This window comes from Malaclemys terrapin, chromosome 2, assembly GCF_027887155.1.
Source record: "Malaclemys terrapin pileata isolate rMalTer1 chromosome 2, rMalTer1.hap1, whole genome shotgun sequence".
Taxonomy (NCBI): Eukaryota; Metazoa; Chordata; order Testudines; family Emydidae; genus Malaclemys; species Malaclemys terrapin.
In genome coordinates this window covers 100,162,925-100,176,880 of record NC_071506.1, presented here as the reverse complement: position 1 = coordinate 100,176,880, position 13,956 = coordinate 100,162,925, and positions in this window count along the sequence as shown.

Sequence of the window (13,956 nt, the reverse complement as noted above, 5' to 3'; positions counted from 1 at the left end):
ACATGGGTTTGGATAACATGAACTAACTTCACCTCCCCTTAACCCTCAAACTGAACATTTGGGATGGTTTGAATAAAGGTCTGCTAATAGGGTGATGAAAAAGGAAAATCCTCTAACTTGTCAGTTTTTTAACATCTCTGAACTTCTGCACACAATTTAAAATATTGTGTATTAGTGCTGATTGCTTTTTGAAAATGTGAGTGTAGCCTCTCCAACTGATATTTTTTCCTAGGATTTAATTAATAATAATAAAATACTTATCTATATTATATTATATTATACATCTGGGTTCCAACTCATTTTGTAGAGCTAAACTTTCTGCTGGAATAACTCTGTCAAAATCAATGAAGTTATGCCAGCAGAAAATGTGGCCCATAATATTTGATGAAACTCATAGAAAATAAACTAGTAGATGAAAGCCTATGCTGTCAAAAGTCACGTCTATAAAATAAAATAAAAAAAAAATAGTTGAAAAAAAAATCTCAGTGATGTTTGAATCTGATAGACTGTGCCAAGTAAGCCATCATCTGTGCAGTTTCCCTCAAACAACCAATGAAACTATTGTATGCAGATTAGCTGTAGAGGATGAGTGCTGATTGCTTGAGTTATCTCTGATATCACAATGGTCTAGGACTGTTGGCTTGGCATGGCATGGATACATGCCTTGATACCAGAGCAATGTATAAAACATTTAATTTGTGAATACTTGGAGGAGGAAGATTCACTAGAAGCTAGCATGGATTTACTAAGAACAAATCATGCCAAACCAGCTTGATTTCCTTCTTTGACAGGATAACTGGTTTGGTAGTTAGGGGGGAATGCGGTGGACATAATATACCTGGAATTTAGCAAGGCTTTTGACACAGTCCCACGTGACATTCTGATAAGTAAGCTGGAGAAATGTGGGCTTGGCAGAACTACTATTAAGTGGCTACAGAATTGGTTAAACAACAATAAAAAGTAACTATTAATGGAATGATGTCAGATTGGAGAAAGCTCTCAAGTGGGGTTCCACAAAGATCTATTCTGGGTCTGATGTTTAACATCTTTATTAATCACCTGGATGTAGGAATAGAGAGCATGCTTATCACATTTGCAATTAACACAAAGCTGGGGGAGGGTTGCCAACACTTTGGAGGATAGAGATAAAAATAAAAGGGATCTTGATAAATTGGAGAACTGGGGTATTGATAACAAAATGAAATTTAACAAAGACAAATGGAAGGTGCTACACTTAAGGAAGAAAAACCAAATGCACACATACAGAATGGGGGATAACTGGCTTGGCAGCAGCACTGCTCAGAGGATCTGGGAATTGTGGTGGATCACAACCTCAAAATGTCAACAATGAAATGCTGTTGCAAAAGAAGCCAATGCAATTTTAGGTTGCATTAACAGAGGCATAACATGCAAATCACAGGAGGTGATAGTACTGCTTAGTCAGTGCTGGGTAGGCCTCAGATGGAATACTGTGTCATGTCCAGTTTGGTCACCAATTTATAGAAAGGCTATAGAGAAACTGGAAAGAATCCAGAGGTGAGTGACTAAAATGATCAAAGGGATGGAATGCAAGCCATATGAGCAAAGGCTGAAGGAACTGGGTATGTTTAGTTTGGAAAAGAGATTAAGGGGGAACATGATAGCATTCTTCAAATACTTGAAAGGCTGACATAAAAGAAGAGGAGAAAAGTTATGCTTTCTTGCCACAAGGCAAGACAAGAGGCAATGAGTACAAACTACCTCATAGCATATTTAGATTAATGTGGGGTTCCAGGCGGAGCGGATAAAGCACACGACCAATGTGGTTGCAAGCTGAATCCGAATTCTGTTTATTGCAAGCTTTCTTTTATAGTTTTTCTCTACATTACATAACACAATTAGGCTATAATAACACATCTACGGATTGGACAAGAAGGAGAATCATGTGTTTATCACATGTATAGCCCCATACCGATTGGTTCAACATCCCCACAGATTAAATCTCAGGAAAAACTTCCTAACTGTAAGAATAGTAGGATAATGAAACAGACTGTCTAGAGAGGTTTTGCAGGCTTCTTCATTAGAAGTTTTGAAAAGGAGGCTGGATAGACATCTCTCTTGGATGGTTTAGACACATAAAATCCTGCATGTACGCACAGGGTTAGACTAGATGACCCTTACAGTCCCTTCTAATCTTATGGTTCTATGATTCTATGCTTTACTGTGGTTGAAAGTCCATGCTGTCACATAGGTGCAATTCATAAAGTCAGAATGATCGAGGACTTAAAAACTGGATGGTAAAAGACTGCAAAGCCAAGTAATAATTGAACCTGGTAATATTCTAAACAAAGAGAGCTCTAAACCATGTTTGTAGTTGTTTCCATTGCTTCACATTGACTCAGACATTCTGGACTTCAGAGTGACACCCAGACAGAATGAAAATCCTGAAATCTTATTCTATAGATGACACCTTTTTAACTCTACTGTTCAAAACTTAGTATGGTTGATTTTTTTTTTAATATGAGTATGATGTATGGGAAAAGGCACTGGCTGAGACCTGGAACTATTGAGAAAAGTATTTAGTAAGTATTTTACTTTCATTCCAATTATAATACTTATATTTCCTCTTAAAAAAATTTCTTTTGAATAAGTTTAAAGAGAACTTTCTATTGAGAACGCGCTAATGACAGAACAGAGTAGGATCTTTGGAATGTTGTAAATTATTCGAAAAGGGATTTCAAGGAAAGCTGCAGTTTTGATGCTGTGCATAAGAAGAGAAATTTTTGGGCTGATTCCACCCAATTTAGTCTAACAGTGTCCCTATGAAGGTTCTGTCTGTACAATTTTTGTGCATGTGGATGTTAAGATGTGTGTCACTTAGATAGAGGAACAGTATTCCCTTGAGGTGACTGACTTACACACATCTTTATTTAAATTTTGACTCAAATTATCATTTTTCAACCAATTTAGGGGTTATAATATCTGCAGTTGACCTTACATTAGAACCTGTGAACCATCCTGCTTAATGTGAAATTACATCATGTAAAAAATTCCCTTTTGTCCATTATCCTGGTCATGACATTGACAGGGCTCTCAAAGAGTCATGGGACTGTAAATCAGAAAGGGAACTAGGAAGTAAGAAAGGTGGAAAAGATAGTTTTAAGGCTAGTGCGGTGATTCCTTATATTCTTAATGCCACTGCAAGATCAATGTGAAGAATGGGCATTAGGTGTTTCTTCCTGGCACCAAGTCAAATGCAGAATATTTTATGCAAATTGAAATATCCTGTTCCGAGAAATAATAGATCTGTAGTGATTTCATTCCCATGTTAGAGCGGGAAGGTTTACATTGAAAAGATGGTTTGGCCACAACCACTGCCACTTGTTGAGCACAGAAGGAATACCGAGAAGAAATTAATTGTATGGCATTAGCTAATAGCAAGCAGCACATATACTAGAGGGAGGTCACAGACAAAAATTTGATAAGGCATAATTGATGGTTCTGATTTGCTTAACTAGACATTGAAAATTATGGGAGAAAATGAATGTCAGAGCAGAGGGAGTGGAAGTCAGAGCTGAGACATGTAATGTGTTGTGTAGTGCGTATTTGCACCAACACCCTCTATTGGAAAGCATGTCAGGCCTGTTTAGTGTTTCTGCCCAGTTTAAGGGAATGCACAAAATCTAGGCACATAATCATGAGTGTGAAAAGGAGACAATGCTAGGCACATGATCATGAGTGTGAAGATGAGAGCTATTAGTAAAGCTGAGTTTGCATAATGGAGAATAATGGGAGATGAGCTATCGGCCATACTGGAGTTACTGACTGTTGGAAAGATGGGATCTTTTAGGGAGAAAGATAATGAGTTCAGTCTTGGTCATGTGTCACTGTTACCGCTGCAATGCTACCTCATTTCTGATCTCACTGAGTGCACTCCCTCAGGTGTTTGGCCTCTTGTCCTTACTTGTCCTGAGATGGAGTCTCACAATTCTTCCACTCTTAGACTGGAACTCAGGAACACTACTCCCTGTATATCAATTGCTCATCCTCTTGCAGGCCCGATGGTTCAGGCACCTGCTTGATCCTCTCTTCAGGAGACTGTGACCAGTGATATTGACCAACAGCCTTCTTAAAACAAAGTGTTTTGTTTAGAGGTTTGAACAAAGCATCAGAGAAAAAAAGGACTTAAAAATTTTAAAGCATCCTACATACATATCTTCATGTGACCGTATGCTCCACTCCAAACAAAACTACACACACACTTTCCCCTTCAGTTACAGGAACAGAACTGAACTACCTCGTGTTCTGTGAGAAAATAAAGATCCTTCTATGGACCTCTCCCACCCTGATCCCAGCTGACAGCATGCCCTGCCGTGCTTCTGGCTCACCTGCCTACCTTGAGTGAGACTGTGTCTGACTCTTTAGTAGAAGAGAGGCCCTGTTATTCCAGCGGAAATCAGTTACCCTATTACTCAGTGGTATTCTTCGTTTCAGAGCCCAGGTGTTCTCAGACTGTTTTTTCCTCCCTGATAGGCCAAAGGATCCATTCAGGTTATATCACTGAGATTGCCCCAGTCTCAGCTACTCCATTGTTTGGATGGGTGAACCCATTCATTCTTAACAGTTTGCAATCATTGGTTTAATGACTGTGTGTAAGGGTGTTTGAAATTGACTGAACAGGCAGAGTGCCCTCAGTCCCTCATGTTTGTCTAACAAACAAACTTAGAAATCAAGCACATAAATCACATTTTGAATACAGATCAAAATATATCGTTAATACAGAGACATCTATGGCCATCTATTGTCACACTGTGTTTAACAAGAAACATTTGGCTACATATTCTGTGCATTTGCTATGCAATGATGTCTGCTATCAACATTGTAACTAGGGCCCCTCCAAGAAAATTCCCTTCCTTTGTGATAAACCTGGATAGCATGTGTTTGCAGAGAGAAGAGGTGGCTGACTGGGGAATGTAACCATTTGTTTTCCCACTTAAGCAAAAATTCTCTCTCATCTCACCAAGGAGGGAGGCAGAAGCACTTGTCAAACACACTGATATTAAACTGTGATTTGCTGAGAATGTTTATACATTGCTCTAAAACAATATACCAAGTTTATTGATAGTACTGCACGGAGCTCAGCCCGTGGAAATTGAAATGGGGGGATGGATTAGAGATTTTATGCAGGGGTCCTTGCTTGGAACTTTTTTTTTTCAAAACATTCCTATTTTTATTTGGTGTAACCTGGTCCATTCCAAAGGCCCCAAAATTGCTTTTCAGAAGTATTTTTATGAGGTCCATGGATTCTGTCTCGCAGGGGTGGTTTAGTAGTATTTAGAGAGGGAGTGACTCTATCAGGCTTCCCTTCAGTTGAACAACAAAACTTTAACAAGAGGTGCCTAGGAAAAGCCTACAAAAACCCATCCAACCATTACTGCTCCCCAGGGTCACTCTTTTATTAAAATCTGTATATTTTATTGTCGTACTGGATCAGACCTGAGGTCTATCTAATCTGGAGTTCCATCTCCAACAGTGGCTGGCACCAAATGCTTCAGAGGGAGGTGTAAGAAACCTTACAACAGGCAGATATGAGATAATCTCCCTCCCCATGGAGGTCTCCTCAACTGGCTTGTTGGCTTTCCCACTGGTACTTAAACACAAGTGTTTGTCAGTACAAGATGCCATATTCCTCATGATGCGGTGTGCATGGAAACACAGAGAAAGATCGTTTATGTTCTCTTTGGATACATTTTATTGGTTTTAATGCTTTTGCCCTGAGAGGTTTGTTAGGGCTCTACAGTCCCTCCACAAGGGTTGGGTGGGAAACAATCGTCCCATCCTGTGAGAGTTTTCGAGATTTCAAAGTGGTTTTCCATCCCAACTAGGAACGAAAAATCAACATCTCAAAAATTTTGGCAAACAATAACTAACAATAAAAAAAATTAGATTGAGTCAGACTCATTTTGTTTAGATAATTTCCAAATTTTTCATTTTGATGTTGATCTTTTTAATTTGTTCACATTTTTTTATTGTAAATTAACTAAAATTCCAAGTAAAAAAAGTAGTTTTAAACTGGAAAATAAAACTTTTTGTTTAGAAAAAATCATAAGGAGACATTTTAACCATTTTAAAAAAATTCAGGATCATGAGATTCATCAAACCCAACTCTTTACATGAACATTTTCTGTTTTGGCAAATTGGCAATTTCTGACCAAAAAAAAAAATTGGAAAATTCCTTGCCAGCTCTAACCTCCACCTCTCCGGTCATTTTCTCTTTCAGTCTTCTGCCTTCACTTCTCTACCCCCTGTCTGAGGATGGTTGAATGCATAACTTCTAAAAGCTGCCCAAACTGCTCCCAAAGTAGCCAGACAGTTTATTACAAAGAAACTTTAATGATCTCAGCATCACTTAGACTGAAAGCAAAGCAGTTTTCCAAACATGTTTTTGAAAACTGATTTTTTTTCTGTTTTATTATTTATTTATCATTAAAAAACAGGAAAAATTCAAGCAAAGAAAAATTTCACATGAAAAGACATTTTTTATAGGGAAAAAATGTTTTGGCAAAACAAAACAAAACAAAACAAAAACACTGTGACTAGCTCTACATATACACCAGGAGAGTGAGCAAAGAGGGAGACTGGCAGGTTGTGTTCACTGCTAAATTAACTCAAGCTTTTACTCCCATCAACACACAGACCACCTTCTCACCTGAGTGTAGTGATGCATTCAAACTCAGCTATTTTGTAAGGTTGTAGACTAAAGCTCCGGTGCCACTTTCAGTCGGTCTGGTAACCTGCCCTCTTTGCAGTGAGGATGTAGGCTAAACTGTTTGAGTGTCGATTGTCTTCCAGTGCCTTCTCCCAATTCACCTCAGGTGACCAAGACAGTTCTTTCTCATTTCACTGGAGTGCCTCAGCTAACTGCAGTGCAAAGAAACCTGGGTTATGGCCCCAGAAGTCCTAGCAACGTACATGGGTGAGTGGAGCTTTAGTGAGGACACAGTAATTTGCGTAGGGCTTTGCAGAGTGGCTGCTCACACCCAGGTGCCAATCACCTCAGTTAATTGTACAGTGAAGACCTGCCCAAGGAGTTGGAACTATCGTGTTCTCCTCTTGGAGCTGCCACTAACTGATTGTGCAATCATGGACAAGTCACTTTACTGCTGCATCTCTGTTTACACATCTGCTATATCTACCTCCCTATCACCCTGGAGTGAGCCAGTTAATTGTTTGTAGTAAAGAGCTTGAGATTCTTGGATGAAAAGTCCTACAGAAGTGCACCCACATAGACTGTCATACGGTGTCATCATAGATAGCTGTTTTAATTTTATGCCACATATAGAATGTGTGGGGATGTTCTGGAGTGAGGTATACTCTTTCCTGTTGAGAACCATTTAAGAGGTGAAGAGGGAATGTGTTGAGTGATCCAGAACTGGTAGTCCTGCCTGACAATTTTGAAGTGGGGCTTCCGTTAGGATTGCCCAGCTCCCCGTGATTTGGAGATAGAGACACAAGCCTCTTCCTGACAATCCCAAAATGTGTTAAAGAAAACAGTCCTAATCCATGCCTCTTGCAAGGCTACAGTTTTAGGAGCTAGCTTCTAGGGCAGAATCAACACAGGGGTGATTAGGGACCAGTATGCAAGGGGACCCTTCTTCTCACAGCACCTGCAGAGAACTGGTACAAAGTCTCTCTACCTCTGTACCAGAAGTGATCATCCATAGAATCAAGTGGCTGGATGTGGAGCTGGCATAAATGGTGGCAAGGGGCCAAATGACACAGGGATTCCTTGGGATTTAGCTCCTCGTTAGTATTTACAACATTATTCTCTTCTCAAAAGAAAAACAAACAAAAAAGCTCCCCCCTAAAACAAACAAATCCACAGTCTGATAAACTGAGCCATATTTAAAGCCTTCTACCACTGTGTAACACAGACTAAACCTCAGTATTCATTTCCAACTGCAAATAGTTGCACATTCTGATCTTCCTCCCTATTGCTTTTCATCTGTAGAAAGTTTGGATTACTTCCTTATGAATGGTACCTGAGAACTCTACCCAAACGATAACCCTCTTAGCTCTTTATGAAATACTGTAGATACTTACATTTGCACCTTGAAAACAGTCTTTCACTGCTTAGGAGTGAGTGGTGAGATCACAGGGGAAGTAATGTATCATTCCTAGACTTCCATGAATTTTCTCACAAGGAGAAAAGCAGGATTTTTTTTTTTTTTTTTTTTTTTTTTACCATCAATGGGCCTGATTCTCTGTTGCCCTGAACCTTTTTTAATCATTTACATGTATGCCCTTCCTGGAGCACTGCCACTTCAAGACTGGTACAGCCAACTTATTCCTCTCTCCTCAGTGACCCAGTTTAGAACCAGTGGTCCCTTGGTTCTCTCTACACCTATTCACCCTCCGTTCAAAAGCTAGAGTTGGAAGCACATCACTTGCAATCAACTCCCTTGCCCCAAACACCATGCTTGTTCATATACTTGGGCAGTCCCGGACATGTGCGTGCTCCCAGGGGCCTGCAGTTGGCTGCCCTGATATATCAGTCAAGATCCCTATTTGGCCCCAACTGGCTGTTCATGTCACAGACACCTGAGTAGCCAGACCTGAGGTCTTTCTCCTCTGTGGAGATTCCAGAATAGCAGGGGATAAATAAATATGTGCAAAGTAAGTGTGAAGTATTATCAAATCAGACTACATGAGATACAAGGCACTGGAGTATCCACTGAGGTGCAGCTTCTTTGTATTGCACCATTGCATCTTTTGGCCCTAAAGCTGGCAAAGCCATCCCTGAGAGGATCATTTCTAACAGCACATAATCAACATAGCAGTTCCCACATCCTTCCTCTCCTCTTTGCTGCTGGCATAGGGACAAGTCTCCAGGGCCTCTGTATGTTCTGCTGACCCCTGGCTGCCATATCTGCTTCTTCAGGTCATTGGCACCCAGTATTAGACTACTCTAAATTATGCCTGGGGACTGGCCCAGCATTCCTCCCTCCCCCGCAAAAAAAAACAAATCAAAACAAAAAAACCCTTGTGCTTGATGAAAAACAAGGATTGGAGATAATGTTCCCAGAGGTAAATGACTACAGAGCATGCAAGGCAGTGGAGAATCAGGCCTTATGCTTCAGAACAGGGAAGTTTCAGTGTGGCACCCCCACCTTCTATTGCAGGGATCCTGCCTAGCCAGTGACTGAGAGACTTGGGCTGCCAGACTCTAAAAGGCACCGGAAAGGAGACTGAGGGCAAGAACAATACATGAGCGGGAAGAAGAGAAATGCAGCACTGTTGAACAAAGATTCATGGACAAAATAATTTCAAATTATCTGGTGTGACAAAGTTCCTCCTGCACTTATTGGCGGATTTTCTTGCCTCAGAGATTCACCATGTGGGTTGGGGAACAGCCCAGAGACCTTCCCGTCTGGAAGAACCCACAGTCCAGGTCAATTGGGAGGTTTGGGGGGAACCCAGGCCCGCTCTCTACTCCGGGTTCCAGCCCAGGACCCTGTGGACTGCAGCTGTCTACAGTGCCTCCTGTAACAGCTGCATGACAGCTACAACTCCCTGGGCTATGGCCTCCTCCAAACACCGTCCTTATTCTCATCACAGGACCTTCCTCCTGGTGTCTGATAATGCTTGTGCTCCTCAGTCCTCCAGCAGCACTCACTCTCAGCTCCTTGCGCCTCTTGCTCCCAGCTCCTCATACTCCCACCACAAACTGAAGTGAGCTCCTTTTAAAACCCAGGTGCCCTGATTAGCCTGCATTAATTGATTCTAGCAGCTTCTTCTTAATTGGCTCCAGGTGTCCTAATTAGCCTACCTGCCTTAACTGGTTCTAGCAGGTTCCTGATTACTCTAGTGCAGCCTCTGCTCTGGTCACTCAGGGAACAGAAAACTACTCATCCAGTGACCAGTATATTTGCCCTCTACCAGACTCCTGTACACCACTGGTCTGGGTCTGTCACACTGGAGAGCACAAATTTAATTTTACTATGGCTAATGAGTTTTGTAGTATTTCTGCTTTAGGCAGCTACTCCATAGATCTCTCAGTTTAACAAAAAAAATCTTTTTCCAGATGATACCGTTTGCTAGGAGGTATAGGTGCTTGCAAAGTCCATTCTGTCCCTGAGGCTAAGTATGCTCCTAAATTAGTAAGCAAATTAGACACAGTTTGTACTGGAGGGCACATTGTGCTTTTTACATTAGTGTATCTACACAGGTATTTTCTGTCTTCATACAGTACACCCTCAGCTAAAAGTCTAAATTTTATTGAAACACAGAACACATGGTGTCATTTCAAGGACAATACAAACGTATCATGTGAAAGTTTCAAAAATTCATTTCTTAGGGCTGGTCTTCACTACGGGGATATTGATGCTGCTGCAATTGATGCAGCAGGGGTCAATTTAGTGGGTCTAGTGAAGACCCACTAAATCAATGGCAGAGCGCTCTCCAGATGACCCCGGTATTCCACCTGTCCGAGAAGAGTAATGGAAGTCCACTGGAGAGCATCTCTTATCAGTGCAGTGCAGTGAAGATACTGGGATAAGTCGATCTAAGCTACGTTGACTCCAGCTACATTATTCACGTAGCTACATTATTCACGTAGCTGGAGTAGCGTAATTTAGGTCAACTTACCCTTGTAGTGAAAACAAACCCTTAAAGTAGATGTACATGCTATATGCCAGTTCTCAACTGACCAGTGAAGAATGACTTCTAATTCTTCATTCCTTGCCTATGGTTACAGCAAGTCAACGCTCTTATTATGCACCAGGTTCTGTATTCTGTTTTCCCCTTCATTGGTGTAAATCCAATTTAACTCCATTGAGGTCAATGGAGTTGCTCCAGATTTCCATGGGTGTAGCTCAGAGAAGAAAGAATTTGGCTATTTGTCTTCAGTCTCAGTAGTCTGAGATCATTAATCTCATCAATCAAACAGGAGTTGGAATCACGTGAGTAGGAGAGAAGGTAGATTATGAAAAAAGCTGGGGCCACTTCTCTTCTAGTTTATAGAATTTAGAATGTTGATGGGGATGACTTACAGGGAGGATATTCCAGTGTTATTTGTATCCTGGGGCAACCATGAAGTTACACTTCCACAGCATGCTTTCAGGAATTTAACTCACAGAAGCATATTTGTCTGACGAAGTGATAGGGAACCTCGGTATGTCAGACTCACTGATGTCAGCAATAATCTGGTAGTGAACAGTCTGTGAGAGTATTGTAGTTAATGATGGCCCCAGTATGTCTTTGAGCTAGCTAGGATCTCTTTTATATTCAGTGAGATATAGTTACTGCTTAAATAAACATTTATGTCACTAACTGCCGAACCTGGTGACATATGATTGTTTTGACCTCTTAGGGGAAAAAAGGTTAAATATAATTACCTCTTTGTTTTTAAATGATAAAAAAGTGGTAACATCTGTGCACACTGCTGTGTATACAGCAATAACAGTTGAACGTTAACACTAACACAATGACCCACTCATGTGGATGTCATTGCCTTTACCTGAGTCTCTCCAGCAGCTAGCAAAATAATTCTTATTCACCAAAGACTAATTTTCACATTTAAAAATCTTTATTGTGGGTCTAGTGCAGTAGAATTGCCTTACACAGTAGGAAACCCATACTTAAACTGGTAGTATAAGTACGAAGAAACGCCTCAAGTCATGATCAAGCTGGGCGGTAATTCAGGCTTCTGCAACTACCAATTACAGTCAAAATCCAGCAGATGGCACAAGGCATCCCAGAATGAAACTGAGCATGCTCCCATTTCATTTCTTGTGAATTGGATGGAGATGGAGAAACGAAGTCACATTAGGGCAATCAAGTCTTTTTTTTTTAATTGAATCTTCACCGACTTCACACACATCCCCCTCCTGAAATATTGTGTTTATTGTTTTTATTTTATTAACTATTATTGTCTATTGTAGCAGACTGGTAGATAGGACTACTGGATGCTGTTCCAGACTCTGCCACTCACTCACTCTGTGACTTTGGAGGAGACATGTGACCTTTCTCGGGCAGCAGAGCACAGCTGTAATACTTTTAGGTGACCCAGTATTGCCAACCTCAACTGAATGAAAATCATGGATTTGGCACCCCAAAATCAAGAGCTCTAGAAAAATAAGAAAATTTGTCTTCTTTTGATTTGCCTTCTAGTTTCTTAGCTCTTAGGATACTTGTATTCTAGCTGTTCACACCTGTGAGAGTTAGAAACTTACTTTATTTCAAATAAGAGCTGAGATTGTCACCTAATCACTTGCCTCCAGGAGTTGGGGCTTTAAGAAAAGCACCAAATACTGCAGTAGTCACATTAAAATCATGAGAGATGGCAACACTGGTGACCTGGACTATATATATGCAAAATATACAAATGACCATTGTAAACTTCACAAAACTATGCATTTAAAATGTGCTGCTGTAGTATGTATAACAATAAGTAGGGTTGGAGTACATAAGGAGTAATTTGTGAGAGAGCAGACCTGACACTGTACTTTGGTATATCACCAATTCACTATCATGTAATACCTTGCTTTTTACATCTATCACCAACATGTAAGAGAATCAAATCTGCACAAGAATGAAAACTTAAAATGAAATCTCATTTAGTTCAAGGTCATCATTTCCATAAACTGCAGTGGTAATATACTGTACTCATTAAACGGTATACCCACTTTCATAGGTAAACAAAAATAATGGTTCAGTTATACAGAGATTATCTTCCAGTTGCAGAAGTTCCAAGGGGTACATATTTATCATTAGTCTAGGGATATTTGAGGAGGTGTTAGGCTTTTCATAATGGCCTGCTTTCTACGTTCAAACTGACAACGTTTTTTTGTTTTTATAATCTTATTTTCCTGTCAATGGAACTTAAGCCACAAGCTATCCTTAGTTAAGATGACTGTTCTTCTCCTACAGTCTTTGCAAGTGAAAGTGAGGCTGCACCTAGTTAAGATGACTGCCACCTCTACATTGTTTTCCATGAGGCTGAAAGCAGGCCAGCCTGAGGGAAGATGGTGGTCATTTATTCACCAGGTGTGGGCCAGACAGGGAACCTGACTACATGCAGGTGGGGGAAATGGCAGTGGGGACAAGAAGGAGGCAGTGTGTTTGTGAGAGTGGAGAGCAGGGAGGGAGAACGTGAAGGAGAAGTTAAGTGGGGCAGGAAGACAGAATGTGAAGTAAACAGAAGGGCAGGCAATATGGGGGGTGGGGGGGAAAGGATAGCTCAGTGGTTTGAGCATTGGCCTACTAAACCCAGGGTTGTGAGTTTAATCCTTGAGGGTGCCACTTAGGAATCTGGGGCAAAATCAATACTTGGTCCTGCTAGTGAAGGCAGGGGGCTGGACTCAATGACCTTTCAGGGTCTCTTCCAGTTCTATGAGATAGGTGTATCTCTCTCTCTCTTTGTGTGTGTGTGTGTGTGTGTGTGTGTGTGTGTATATATATATATATATATATATATATATATACACACACAATCCTCTTGCCTGTCCCATATATATATATATATGGGACAGGCAAGAGGACTGTTGGATGCAGGAATATAGAGCTTTGTTTATGCAATCAAGTTTTAACTACTGTTTCTGAATTTTTGCTGAACACCATTTGCCCTTGTCTATGATTTCAATTAAATTATGTCTGCACTCGTTCTGCTACACTGATTAGCAGCAACAGGTAATTTTCATAGTGTAGGCAAGAACTGAGGAAAAAGAGAGGGAACATGTGAGGAACAAGAGGTTGGGTGGGGGAGAGACTGTGAGGAGGGCCTGGGATGGGTAAGGAAGCAGGATGGTGATGGGAAAGGGGAATGGAGCGGAATATAATGGCAGCCTCTTCATCTCAAAAGTTAGAGTCAGAGAATCTCATCTCAGAGTACGAGAGAGGAACTGAGTCTGTGGGGACAAGAGGTAACTCTATATGTACATTTAAGACTGAATTTTCAATATGAAATGATCACACATG